Below are 14,930 nucleotides of genomic sequence, written 5' to 3' on the forward strand. Positions count from 1 at the left end.
CTCATTATAATCCGCCTATGATTGCAATGCATTATACCAGCGATCAGACTAATTTGGGCTCACACTCATCACCGTAAATAAAAACGGTCCGATGTTGTTTCTGAAAAGTAGGGTGAGTATCATGCGAGTACAATTAGATTTTTCTCACTTAGTATGACATGCGTATGCAATGCGTTTTAAACATCAGCTTTTACATACAGTAATTCTCTGTCATTTCAAGCTAGTTTTCTAACTAAGAAAACAATCTTTTATACAGATATAGATAGATAAAAAGAAAGAAATATGTCAGTGAGATATATCATCATTGCAATGCATGTGTAGCTTACTATACATGTATATAGTTAATAATTAAAGATTTAAAAAAAAAATGGTGTGGGGTCCCACTTAATTTTCTTTACCAGTTGACGGTAAAGCCAACAGCTGGGGGCTGATGTTTATAATCTGGGAAGGGGGTAATAAACATGGATCTTCTAAGGCTATTAATATCAGCTCACAGTTGTCTACTTAGCCTTTACTGGTTATTAACAAGGGGTGACCACCCAAAATAATGACGTAGGGTCCCCCCCTATTTTTAATAACCAGAAAAGGCTAAACAGACAGCTGTGGGCTGATATTAATAGCCTAGGAAGGGGCCATGGATATTGGCCCCATCCCAGACTAAGAACATCAGCCCTCAGCCGCCCCAGAAATAGCACATCTATTAGATGTCCCAATTCTGACGCTTAACCTCGGCTCTTCCCACTTGCCCTGGTGCGGTGGCAAATGGGGTAATAGTATTGGAGTTGATGTCAGCTTTGTAAAGTCAGCTGACATAAAGCCCAGGGGTTAGTAATGGAGAGGCATCTATAAGACACCCCCATTACTAACCCCGTCAGTTTAAGTAAAAAAAAAAAAACACAGAGCAAAGTTCTTTATTTGAAAGAAACAATCCCCGGCCCTCTTTTACCCATTTATTAATATCCAGAGAAAAATTAAAAAAAAACAAAGATATCCTCACCTGTCTGCAGATAATCGAATTGTCCCACGACAAGCCCAACTCCGTTAAATCTGGATGCATTGCTAAGCAGTGGCATGATGCGACCACTCAGCCCAGCATCCAGGAGACGCTGAGCGTGAGAACGCAGCTTCGGTGCTGAGCGATGACGTCAATGTAACGGGTCTGGGAGGCCGAACCTCTGAGCAACTATACAAGGGGGCGGTCCTTGTAAGGAAGCGGGTGGCTCCCAGGGAAGACGGGCAGGTAGTCACGGCAAGTGACAGGGACAGTCTCTGAGTAGAAGGGCAGGTAGTCGTGGCAAGTGACAGGGACAGTCTCTGGGTAGAAGGGCAGGTAGTCACGGCAAGTGACAGGGACAGTCTCTGGGTAGAAGGACGGGTACTCACGGCAAGTGACAGGGGACAGTCTCTGGGTAGAAGGACAGCAGGCAGGTGGCTGGTGAGCGCTCCCAGGTGAGCGGGCGAGAGTCTTTGGACAGGCAGGTGGTCACGGCTAGTGACGGCAGAGCCTCCAGGTAGGCTAGCAGGCAGGTAGCAGGTGAGTGCTCCCAGGTGAGCAGGCAAGAGTCTCTGGACAGGCAGGTGGTCACGGCAAGTGACGGCGGAGCCTCCAGGTAGGCTAGCAGGCAGGTAGCAGGTGAGTGCTCCCAGGTGAGCAGGCAAGAGTCTCTGGACAGGCAGGTGGTCACGGCAAGTGACGGCGGAGCCTCCAGGTAGGCTAGCAGGCAGGTAGCAGGTGAGCGCTCCCAGGTGAGCAGGCAAGAGTCTCTGGACAGGCAGGTGGTCACGGCAAGTGACGGCGGAGCCTCCAGGTAGGCTAGGAGGCAGGTAGCAGGTGAGCGCTCCCAGGTGAGCAGGCAAGAGTCTCTGGACAGGCAGGTGGTCACGGCAAGTGACGGCGGAGCCTCCAGGTAGGCTAGCAGGCAGGTAGCAGATGAGCGCTCCCAGGTGAGCGGGCAGGCTGGTCCATAGACAGACTGACAGGTGTCGGAAGGCAGACCGTCGGACCGCAGGCTTGCAAGCAGGTAAACGGATATCAGGCAGGTATCAAGCAGGAATCTGACAGGTGACTGGCAGGTAACTGGTAACGGGACCTGAGGGCTGAAGCAGAGTGAAGGCTTTGCAACAACATTGCTCGGGCACCTCCATTTTGGAGGAGGTGCCTTATATATGGTGAGGTCCTCCGGCCATTGGCCGGGGACTCCTTAGGACGGCACGCGCGGCCCCATTAAGAGAGGGGGAGCGCGCGCGCCCTAAGCACAGTGGCCGGGAAGCAGCGCGCGCTGCCAGCAGAGCGGGAGGAGGACGCCGGGCACGGAGTGGAGAGGTGAGGGGAACAGCGTCCCTGCCTAACAGGAGGCAGGGACGCCGACGCTACAGTCAATAAGGTGACTGGAGTTCATAGCCGATGAGGATTTTCCTTTTTTCCTGCTGATTGCTACGCCTGGACCTGGGTGGCTCCATGTGATGGGAAGATCCATGTTTATTACCCCCTTTCCAGACTATAAACATCACTCCTCAGCTGTCAGATTTCCCTCAGCTGGTTATGAAAAATGAGGGGGAACCTATGCCTTTTAAAAATAAAAAAAAATTGTAAGGATATTAAACACCAAAAAAACGTTGTAGACTAAACTATACATGAAAAGAAAATATAAGGTCCCAAGATCCTACCCACAGTGAACACTGCTATAGCCTTATTTATGTCTTTGAACACCCCCTTTCTCTAAATCTTGAAAAAAAAATGAATTATCCCAAGATTGTGACATTCAAATATGCTTTAACAGTACAGAAAATTATGTTTTTGTATAAGGTGGCAAATAAAAACACAAGCAGATTGGAATAAACAAAATTTAAGTTTATTACGGTACAAAACTAAAAATGATCTAATTGGAATATTTTTTGTCATTTGCCAAACCATGACAAATATTAAATAAAACATCAGTTCAAGACCAAAAAAAGGGGATCAACAAAACAACAAACATTACAAATTATAATAAGAAGGTAGGAAACTGTAATCAGGGCCAGGACAGGGTGTTGAAAAAGGTGGGGAAGCAGTGGAGACATAGGGGGTAAGTGAGGGAAGTGGACTAAAGGGTGGAAATACACCATGGTCCAGAGGGTCGGGTAGGTATGGCTGGTCCAGACCAAAGATACCACCCTCTTGCTGTGGTTCACTTTGCTTCAGTGGCTGTGATGGCATCTCAGTGCACAAATCCTGAGTCCCAGAACACTTTGTTGGGCCTTCTCTTCTGTGTTTTGCCCGTAACACCAACAAGACATGTTTGATTGGGGCAGGAGACATGGTGTTGAGGGGGTTGTTGGCTGCCAAGATGCTTGGACTGCAGGTGATGGGGGATGTCAAGCTGCCAGCTCTGGAGAAGGACATGGTTTCTGCCGTGATGTTTAGACTGGAGGAGGTGGTGGTGGCTGCCGTGATGCCGGCACTGGTGGAGGTGGTGGTGGCTGCCGTGATGCTGGCACTGGAGGTGGTGGCTCTTCTGCTGGTGGCTCTGCTGAGTGCCCTTCTTGGGGGTCTAATGGGCGGTTTTTGTGGGCCTCAGAAAGCTGCCACCTTTTGAGAAATTCAAAAACCGCCATTGGTAAATTTAGCGGCGTGGCGGCAGACAAAACAATTTGGAGGGCAGCCTTGGTCTGCAGACTCAAATAAAAGGGAACATGCCTGAAATAATGGGCCCCGTTCAGACAAAAATCCTCCTCCCCATCATCACTCACAGCAATTTCCATGTTGCGTATGCCAGTGATGGTGTGGGGGGCTTGTTGGTGCATGTGGTGTGCGTGTGCTTTCTGCAGGCTCCTCATCTTCCTGTTCCCCAGGTCCGACTTCCACTTCAAAATCCTCAGAGCTGGAGGTAGTTCCCTTTTTTTGTCCTGTCAAATCTGTAAGGTCAGGGATGACCGAGAAAAAAATAATTTTACTATGCAAAATCAGAATCAAAACATGGCAACAAAAAAAATGAAAAAGGTAGCGACTTACAGGCGAAGATCTAGGACTGGGGCCAAAAACTAAAGCCGGTCATAATACAGGCATGGCCTTTTTTTCAAGAGCCATACCACCACTCTTGCTCCGCTGTGGACGCTCGAGGCAGAACTGGTCCCGGCAACTCCTCCATCGTCTTGTCATTACACCCACTGGAAAGAAAAGTGGAAGATATTATATACAATTAATATAGGTAAAGGATGCTGTATGCAATAACATGTATAGTGTGTCTTCTTAGATCACTGCTAGTATGGGGTTTATGTTTCTTCATGTGTTTTTTAGTGTTTATGCTGGCTTGCTAAAAAAAATGGACACGTAATGTTTTGGCTTGAATAGTGATTTGTGTTTCACCTCACCTACAAAATAACGCATATTCAGACAATCATAATGTATAGTTGATATTTGCTGTACTTACTTGTATCCTCTTGAACCTATTGTGAGCTGCCTTCAAAATTAGGATACAGTTGGCAGCAAATAGGTCCACGCTGCCTGTCGGCGATTCTGGTCCCCATAACCAGGGGCGTACATAGAAGTCATGGGGCCCCATAGCAAATGCTCTAATTGGGCCCCCCCACCTAGAAAAAATAAATATTTGTCTGCGTCACAAAAGAGCAGATCTCATAACTTTCCAGCCTTTACATAGTAATTTACCTCCTTCTGAAGTCGTAGATTCCATCTTCATTGCCCCCATAAAGTATGATGCGAACAAAAGTGCCCCCCAAACAGTATGATACCCCTATGGTGCATTCCTCCACATGCACAGTATAATGACCCTATTGTACCCCACTTCAACTCCCACGGCAAAGTATGGTGACCCTAACACAGTATAATCCCCCAACTGTGAACCCCACAGAGCCCTCCATACACTCTCATGGCTCCCACCCAGCCCTCCAAACAGTATAATGGCCCCCACACAGCCCTCCAAACAGTATAATGACCCCACACAAACCTTCACACTGTATAATTGCTTTCATACAGTATAATGGGCCGCCACATAGCCCTCAAAATATTATAATGGCCCCACATAGCCTTCCATATAGTATAATGCCCCACCAATAATCTTCCATATAGTATAATGCGCCCCCATAATCCTCCATATAGTATAATGCGCCCCCCATAATCCTCCATATAGTATAATGAACTTCCCATGGTCCTCCATAGAATATAATGCACTCCCCATAGTCCTCCATACAGTATATTACACACCCCATAGGGTAAAATGCAGCCCCCATATAGTATAATGCACACCACAGTCCTGCAGTATTATGGGCACCACGTACTCACTGATTTTAAAATACCGTATATTTTAAATAAGCCGACCAGAATATAAGCCGAGGCCCCTAATTTTACCACATAAAAATGGGAAAACCTATTGACTTGAGTATAAGCCTAGGGTGGGAAATGCAGCAGCTACTGGTAAATATCCCCATCCTCGTATGTGTGGCCCCCTCAATCCCACAATCCCTGGTATGTGTGGCCCCCACAATCCCTGGTATGTGTGGCCCCCTCAATCCCACAATCTCTGGTATGTGTGGCCCCCTCAATCCCTGGTATGTGTGGCCCCCTCAATCCCCCAATCCCTGGTATGTGTGGCCTCCTCAATCCCCCAATCCCTGGTATGTGTGGCCTCCTCAATCCCCCAATCCCTGGTATGTGTGGCCTCCTCAATCCCCCAATCCCTGGTATGTGTGGCCTCCTCAATCCCCCAATCCCTGGTATGTGTGGCCTCCTCAATCCCTCAATTCTGGTATGTGTGGCCTCCTCAACCCCCCAATTCTGGTATGTGTGGCCTCCTTAACCCCCCAATCCTGGTATGTGTGGCCTCCTCAATCCCCCATTGCTGGTATGTGTGGCCTCCTCAATCCAAGTATCCTGGTATGTGTGGCCTCCTCAATCCCCCATTTCTGGTATGTGTGGCCTCCTCAATCCAAGTATCCTGGTATGTGTGGCTTCCTCATCCCCCCAATCACTGCACACATAAAACAATAAACACTTATACTCACCTTCCTTCCTCGTCTCTGCTCCAGCGCTGCGTCCTGTCTGCAGCAGCTCATGTCGGCATCTGAGCTGCGCGCGCTCTCAGAAGCAGAGGTAAGCTGCTGCCGGCACATTCACTCCTCTCCACGCCGGGACTATGGGCGTGGAGAAGCGTGAATATGCTTTCTCTTTAGCGGCGGCACTGACAGCAGGAGCCGGGGCTCAGCGCTCCTCCGTGCCCGCTACTAAAGAGAATGAATATTCCCTCTTCTCCACGCCCATGGGTGTGGAGAAGAGGGAATATTCATGTCCCTTTAGCAGCGGGCACACGTGATAGCTGCAGCAGCGGCTACTGCGTGTGCTCCGCTCCTCCACAACCCGCTCCTCTGTTGCTGCAACCTCCTACTCACCTATCCTCCTCGTTCCCACGCTGCTTGGGGAGGGCCCCCTCCTGCCACAGGCCCCATAGCAGTGGCGTGGTCTGCCGCAATTGGCAGTACGCCACTGCCCATAACCATCATCCCTGCTGCCCCACAATTCTGGCCTTTGCCTAACCAGAACCAGCATCATATCCACATTGATGGTGTGAGCCATGTTGTTGGTTTCCGTGGAGGCGTGTTTTTTTTTTCTTTATAACATCCCTTGTTCCAAATGATGAGCTTCCTGGGTTGGGCTAATAAAATTTCCTTGTTTTTTTGTTACATAGGTGCGTATTATACGGACGCAATACGGATGGCATACGCTTGGTCCCTGTGCTGTGTGATTTTTCTCTCGCACCCATTGACTTGCATTTTCGAGTCTCGTCCGATACACGCGGCCACTCGCAGCATGCTGCAATTTTTTCTCAGTCCAATCTGAGCTGAGAAAAAGATGAACACAGAATCATTGACTAACACTTGTCAGAGTGCAATCAGATTTTTTATCGTATTGCACTCATCCGTTTTAAACGCAGATGAGTATGAGCCCTAAAAATTAAAGTTCCATAGAGGGACTAAGTAAAAAAAAGTTTAAAGAAATTGTAAAAATATAAAATAATCCCAAAATCAAAAAAAAAAAAAAAAAAAAAAAAGCATTATACTAATTGTCATAGAAAATATTAAATGTCTGAAGCCACACAGAGGGGTATTCAACTCCCCAACCCCTCCTCCTCTCTCTGTTGCTGTAGGAAGTTAGATATAACAAGATAGTGAACCATCTTAATTAACATGCAGGCAGCCACTTTTGAAGTAAAGGACCCCTGCAGTCCTGACGAGGATGTCTTTTGTGAAAGACTGAGATGTGTAGAATAGGCAGGAAAAGCCTCTAGAAGACCTGCTGTGGTAAATAGAACCATGAATTCTGCTGTCTACCAAAAAATCCTGAAGGAGAATGTCCGGCCATCTATTCATGACTTCAAGTTGGAGCGCACATGGGTTATGCAGCAGGACAATGATCTAAAACACAACAGCAAGTTCACCTTTGAATGGCTTAAGAAAAACATAAGTAAGACTTTGGAGTGGCCTAGTCAAAGTCCTGATTTTAATCCGATTGAGATGCTGTGGAATGACCTTAAAAAGGTGGTTCATGCTCGGAAACCATGCAATGCGGCTGAATTACAACAATATTGCAAAGATGAGTGGGCCAAAATTCCTCCAGAGCGTTGTAAAAGACTCCTTGCCAGTTATTGCAAACGCTTGATTGCAGTTGTTGCTGCTAAGGGTGGCCCAACCAGTTATTGGGTTTAGGGGTAATCACTTTTTACCACAGGGCCCTGTAGATTTGGATTTCTTTTTCGCTTAATAATAAAGACATTCATTTAAAAACTGCATTTTGGGTTTACTTTTGTTATCTTTGTCTAATATTTAAATTTGTTTTGTGATCTGAAACATTTAAGTGTGACAAACATGCAAAAGAATAAGAAATCAGGAAGGGGGCAAACACTTTTTCACACCACTGTATATTCCATATGATGGAATCGGAGGTGTATATACCATACGTTCACTGTTAGTTTCATGATAACTGGCCTATTACTGGAAGCAGCCTGCGGACTCCTCCATTGATCGTTGGTCAACCGATTAATTGTCCGGATGTTAGGGGGCAGCAGAGAGCTATGTGCTCCAAAGATAACAGGGAGTGTGTTGAGGTACGACCCCCCCTGGCTGCGATCTGTGACACCAATAAATACATATATTTATGTAAAAACAAAAACAAACAATAAAAGTACACATATTTGGGATCGCCACTTCTGAAACGACCCAAGCTATAGAACTGTCACACTAGTTAACCCCATAAGTGAACACCGTAAAAAAAAAGTGTTAAAAAAACTATGCTTTTTTATAACACCAAACAAAAAGTGGAATAAAACACGATCAAAAAGTCAAATGTAAATAAAAATGTTTCCGCTGAAAACATCATTTTGTCCCGCAAAAAAACAAGCCCCCATACAGCTGTCAGCGGAGAAATAAAAAAGCTATAGTTCTCAGAATACAGCAATGCAAAAACAATTATTTTTTTCTAAAAAATTGTTTTTATTGTGTAAAAGGAGCAAAATATAAAAAATTATTTAAATGTGGTATCACTGTAATCAAACTGACCTGAAGAATAAAGCTGCCTTATCACTTTTACCACATGGAGAACGACAAAAAAGAAAAAACAATTCCTGAATTGCTAGTTTTTGTTCATTTTTCTTCCCAAAAATCGGGATAGCAAGCGATCAAATAATGCTATGTGCCTGAAAATAATACCAATAAAAATGTCAACTTGTCCCGCAAAAACAATCCCTCACATGACTATGTCACCAGAAATATAGAAAAATTATAGCTCTCAAAATATGGCAATGCAAAAACTTGTTTTGCAAAAAAAGTCTTTTAGTGTGTGACAGCAGCCAAACATAAAAAATAGTGTTGAGCGAGTATGTTCTGTTAACCCTTTCGGCGACTATGCTCGGGCCGAGCTCCGAGTATTTACAGCTGCTCGGTGATATGTTTGAATCACTCCCGTGTGCATGATTTGCGACTGTTTGACAGCTTTATTACATGTGAGGAATGTCTATTTCTTACACATTCCTCACATGTAATCACAGTGCATTTGGTCCTTCTGGAACCTCTAGTACTTTTTTGTCCTTTTAGGGACCTCTCCCCTTATGCTATAGGTCTTTGTTTAGACTAGCCAAAGACAAAGGCGGGTCTGTTCCCTAGGAACAGGCAGCCCGCTACATCGTAGGGATTCAGCTTAGTTTTACTGTAGGGACAGTTTTCCCTTATCTTTCCTTAGTACTTGTTGCAGATCATAATAACTACGCAGCCAGGGACTCAGATCCTGCAGTGCCAGACGTGTCCCCCTGCTTAAGCCATTACATGTCCGGGCCCATCTTAACTTTGCTAGAGAGCATTTGGATGATCCAAAAGAGTATTGGGAGAATGTCATATGGTCAGAAGAAATCAAAGTAGAACTGTTTGGTAGAAACACAACTCGGCGTGTTTGGAGGAGAAAGAATGCTGAGTTGCATCCAAAGAACACCATACCTACTGTGAAGCATGGGGGTGGCAACATCATGCTTTGGGGCTGTTTCTCTGCCAGGGGGCCAGGACAACTGATCCGTGTACATGAAAGAATGAATGGGGCCATGTATCGTGAGATTTTGAGTGCAAACCTCCTTCCATCAGCAAGAGCATTGAAGATGAAACGTGGCTAGGTCTTTCAGCATGACAATGATCCCAAGCACACTGCCAGGGCAACGAAGGAGTGGCTTCATAAGAAGCATTTCAAGGTCCTGGAGTGGCCTAGCCAGTCTCCAGATCTAAACCCTATAGAAAACCTTTGGAGGGAGTTGAAAGTCTGTGTTGCCCAGCAACAGCCCCAAAACATCACTGCTCAAGAGGAGATCTGCATGGAGGAATGGGCCAACATACCAGTAACAGTGTGTGCCAACCTTGTGAAGACTTACAGAAAACGTTTGACCTCTGTCATATATAACATATATAACAAAGTATTGAGATGAACTTTTGTAATTGACCAAATATTTATTTTCCATCAAAATTTGAAAAAAAATTCTTTCCAAATCAGACAATGTGATTTTCAGGATTTGTTTTCTAATTTTCTCTCATAGTTGAGGTCTACCTACGATGTCAATTACAGGCCTCTCTCATCTTTTTAAGTGGGAAAACTTGCACAATTGGTGGCTGACTACACTGTGTGCAGAATTATTAGGCAAGTTGTATTTTAGAGGATTATTTTTATTATTGATCAACGACTATGTTCTCAATCAACCCAAAAGACTCATAAATATCCAAGCTTAATATTTTTGGAAGTTGGAGTGTTTTTTTTTTTTTTAGATTTGGCTTTCTTAGGAGGATATCTGTTTGTGCAGGTAACTATTACTGTGCAGAATTATTAGGCAACTTAATAAAAACCAAATATAATCCCATCTCACTTGTTTATTTTCACCAGGTAAACCAATATCAGTGCACAATTTAGAAATAAACATTTCTGACATGCAAAAACAAAAACCAAAAAAATTAGTGATCAATATAGCCACCTTTCTTTATGATGACACTCAACAGCCTTCCATCCATAGATTCTGTCAGTTGCTTGATGTTTTCGATCAACATTGCGAGCAGCAACCACCACAGCCTCCCAGACACTGTTCCGAGAGGTATACTGTTTTCCCTCCCTGTAGATCTCACATTTTATGATGGACCACAAGTTCTCTATGGGGTTCAGATCAGGTGAACAAGGGGGCCATGTCATTATTTTTTCTTCTTTTAGACCTTTACTGGCCAGCCATGCTGTGGAGTAGTTGGATGCACGTGATGGAGCATTGTCCTGCATGAAAATCATGTTTTTCTTGAACGATACCGACTTCTTCCTGTACCACTGCTTGAAGAAGTTGTCTTTCAGAAACTGGCAGTAGGTCTGGGAGTTGAGCTTCACTCCATCCTCAACCCAAAAAGGTCCCACAAGTTCATCTTTGATGATACCAGCCCATACCAGTACCCCACCTCCACCTTGCTGGCGTCTGAGTCGGAGTGGAGCTCTCTGCCCTTTATTGGTCCAGCCTCTGGCCCATCCATCTTGCCCATCAAGAGTTACCCTCATTTCATCAGTCCATAAAACCTTTGAAAAATCAGTCTTAAGATATTTCTTGGCCCATTCTTGACGTTTTATCTTATGTTTCTTGTTCAAAGGTGGTCGTTTTTCAGCCTTCCTTACCTTGGCCATGTTCCTGAGTATCGCACACCTTGTGCTTTTTGATACTCTAGTAACGTTGCAGCTCTGAAATATGGCAAAACTGGTGGCGAATGGCATCTTGGCAGCTTCACGCTTGATTTTCCTCAATTCATGGGCAGTTATTTTGCGCCTTTTTTGGCCAACACGCTTCTTGCGACCCTGTTGGCTATTTGCCATGAAACGCTTGATTGTTCGGTGATCACGCTTCAAAAGTTTGGAAATTTCAAGACTGCTGCATCCCTCTACAAGACATCTCACAATTTTGGACTTTTCAGAGCCCGTCAAATCTCTCTTCTGATCCATTTTGCCAAAGGAAAGGAAGTTGCCTAATAATTAAGCACACCTTATATAGGTTGTTGATGTCATTAGACAACACCCTTCCTCATTACAGAGATGCACATCACCAGATTTACTTAATTGGTAGTTGGCTCTCAAGCCTATGCAGCTTGGACTAGGACAACATGTATAAAAAGTATCGAAGTGATCAAAATACGCATTTGCCTAATAATTCTGCACGCGGTGTATATACTGGACAGGAGAAGTGGTACTGTGCAGTGTACATATACAGGACAGGAGAAGTGGTACTGTGCAGTGTACATATACAGCACAGGAGAAGAGGTACTGTGCAGTGTACATATACAGGACAGGAGACGTGGTACTGTGCAGTGTATATATACAGGACAGGAGACGTGGTACTGTACAGTGTACATATACAGGACAGGAGAAGAGGTACTGTGCAGTGTAAATACACAGGATGGTAGAAATGGTACTGTGCAGTGTATATATACAGGACAGGAGAAATGGTACTGTGCAGTGTATATATACACAGGACAGGAGAAGTGATACAGTGCAATGTATATATACAGGACAGGAGAAGTGGTACTGTGCAGTGTATATTGTAAGGCAGCGCTAGTCATCATCCTGGGGGATACTCGCTTCGCTGCGTCAATCAATGCACACGTGCAATGTCTTTCCGTTTTTATCAACTCAGCAGTTTATTGCCTCATCATAAACCGCCATTCACACATATAATGTCAAACAAGCTCCAAGTGGCAGACAGGCCCATTTGGTTCCAGGTCCAGCCTTCAGCAAGGTAATAATAAAGCAATGTCCATATCAATGTCCTTATAAGCAGTGTTTTTACCTTTTGCCGGCATATGGCTGCTTCAGTCCTTTTGGTTCCCAGATGGGGGGTCTCTAGCCTCTGGCCCTCCAAGGCTTACTGGCATCTAGTCCCAAGATCCAGGCTTCACCCTCCAGGAGTCCACTAGCCTCTGGCCCTCCAAGGCTTACTGGCATCTAGTCCCAAGATCCAGGCTTCACCCTCCAGGAGTTATCAGCAAGCCTCTACCTTCCAAGCCACTAGCATCCACTCCCAGGATCCAGTCTCGGCCTTTCAGGCTGCCAGGCTTCACTCGGCCTCACTAGGCTTCACACGAACAGTGTCCCACCCACCCGGGGAACAGGCCTCATGCCTCTCTCACAGGAACAGGCCTCATGCCTTTCACACCTGACACAGGACCTTAAATCACCCAGGGTTTATATATCCTGTAACACACACACACACAGACAGGACCTTGCTGATGTCACAGTCATGTGATCAGACAGACATTCTGCGCACAGGACCTGAGCTATGTCACAGTCATGTGACCAGTCACCTGAGGGAAAGGTACATGTTCAGCAAAACACACACACTGGATCACCACAGCCATGCCGCTGCACCACAATATATACAGGACAGGAGGAGTGGTACTGTGCAGTGTATATATACTGGACAGGAGAAGTGGTACTGTGCTGTGTATATATACAGGACAGGAGAAGTTGTACTGTGCAGTGTACATATACAGGACAGGAGAAGAGGTACTGTGCAGTGTATATATACAGGACAGGTGAAGTGGTACTGTACAGTGTACATATACAGGACAGGAGAAGAGGTACTGTGCAGTGTAAATGCACAGGATGGTAGAAGTGGTAGTGTGCAGTGTATATACAGGACAGGAGGAGTGGTACTGTGCAGTGTATATATACTGGACAGAAGAAGTGGTACTGTGCAGTGTATATATACAGGACAGGAGACGTGGTACTGTGCAGTGTATATATACAGGACAGGTGAAGTGGTACTGTACAGTGTACATATACAGGACAGGAGAAGAGGTACTGTGCAGTGTAAATGCACAGGATGGTAGAAGTGGTACTGTGCAGTGTATATATATACACAGGAGGAGTGGTACGTAGCCATCTATACACCACAGGAGGCCGCACGTAGCCATCTATACACAGCGGGAGGCCGCACGTAGCCATCTATACACAGCGCGAGGCTGTACATAGCCATCTATGCACAGCGGGAGGCCGCACGTAGCCATCTATATACAGCGGGAGGCCGCACGTAGCCATCTATACACAGCGGGAGGCCACACGTAGCCATCTATACACAGCGGGAGGCCACACGTAGCCAACTATACACAGCGGGAGGCCACACGTAGCCATCTATACACAGCGGGAGGCCGCACATAGCCATCTATGCACAGCGGGAGGCCGCACATAGCCATCTATGCACAGCGGGAGGCCGCACGTAGCCATCTATGCACAGCAGGAGGCCGCACGTAGCTATCTATGCACAGCGGGAGGCCGCATGGGGCCATCTATACACAGCGGGAGGCCGCACGGGGCCATCTATACACAGCGGGAGGCCGCACATAGCCATCCAGATACACAGCGGGAGGCCGCGCGGTGCCATTTATACACAGCGGGAGGCCGCACAACGCCATCTATGCACAGCAGGAGGCCGCACGGTGCCATCTATACACAGCTGGAAGCCGCACGTAGCCATCTATACACAGCGGGAGGCCGCACGGTGCCATCTATACACAGCGGGAGGCCGCACGGTGCCATCTATACACAGCGGGAGGCCGCACGGTGCCATCTATACACAGCGGGAGGCCGCACGGTGCCATCTATACACAGCGGGAGGCCACACGGTGCCATCTATACACAGCGGGAGGCCGCACGACGCCATCTATGCACAGCGGGAGGCCGCATGGTGCCATCTATACACAGCTGGAAGCCGCACGTAGCCATCTATACGCAGCGGGAGGCCGCACGTAGATATCTATACACAGCGGGAGGCCGCACGGTGCCATCTATACACAGCAGGAGGCCACACGTAGATATCTATACACAGCGGGAGGCCGCACGGTGCCATCTATACACAGCAGGAGGCCACACGTAGATATCTATACACAGCGGGAGGCCGCACGGTGCCATCTATACACAGCGGGAGGCCGCACGGTGCCATCTATACACAGCGGGAGGCCGCACGGTGCCATCTATACACAGCGGGAGGCCGCACGGTGCCATCTATACACAGCGGGAGGCCGCACGGTGCCATCTATACACAGCGGGAGGCCGCATGTAGCCATCTATACACAGCAGGAGGTCGTACGTAGCCATCTATTCACAGCGGGGGGCTGCACGTAGCCATCTATACACAGCGAGAGGTCGCACGTAGCCATCTATACACAGCGGAGGCTGCACGTAGCCATCTATACACAGCGGAGGCTGCACGTAGACATCTATACACAGCGGAAGGCCGCACGTAGCCATCTATACACAGTGGGAGGCTGCACGGTGCCATCTATACACAGCAGGAGGCCGCACGTAGCCATCTATACACAGCGGGAGGCCGCACAATGCCATCTATACACAGCGGGAGGCCGCACGGCGCCCCCCAGATACAGAGGGAGGCTGCACA

The 14,930-nt window shown here is 46.9% G+C and overlaps 1 long non-coding RNA gene across 1 annotated transcript; it reads right to left on the minus strand.

Moving 5' to 3' along the window:
- Positions 1 to 2,961: 2,961 nt before the first annotated feature.
- Positions 2,962 to 12,761, minus strand: LOC141167119 (uncharacterized). The gene is made up of 3 exons (XR_012251398.1): positions 12,324 to 12,761; positions 3,992 to 4,146; positions 2,962 to 3,894 (listed from the first exon to the last, which is right to left on the minus strand). It is a non-coding gene; the product is annotated as an uncharacterized lncRNA (long non-coding RNA).
- Positions 12,762 to 14,930: the final 2,169 nt, after the last annotated feature.

Source organism: Phyllobates terribilis, unplaced genomic scaffold (assembly GCF_046119375.1).
Source record: "Phyllobates terribilis strain yellow unplaced genomic scaffold, ASM4611937v1 Scaffold_1__5_contigs__length_1240528914, whole genome shotgun sequence".
Taxonomy (NCBI): domain Eukaryota; kingdom Metazoa; phylum Chordata; class Amphibia; order Anura; family Dendrobatidae; genus Phyllobates; species Phyllobates terribilis.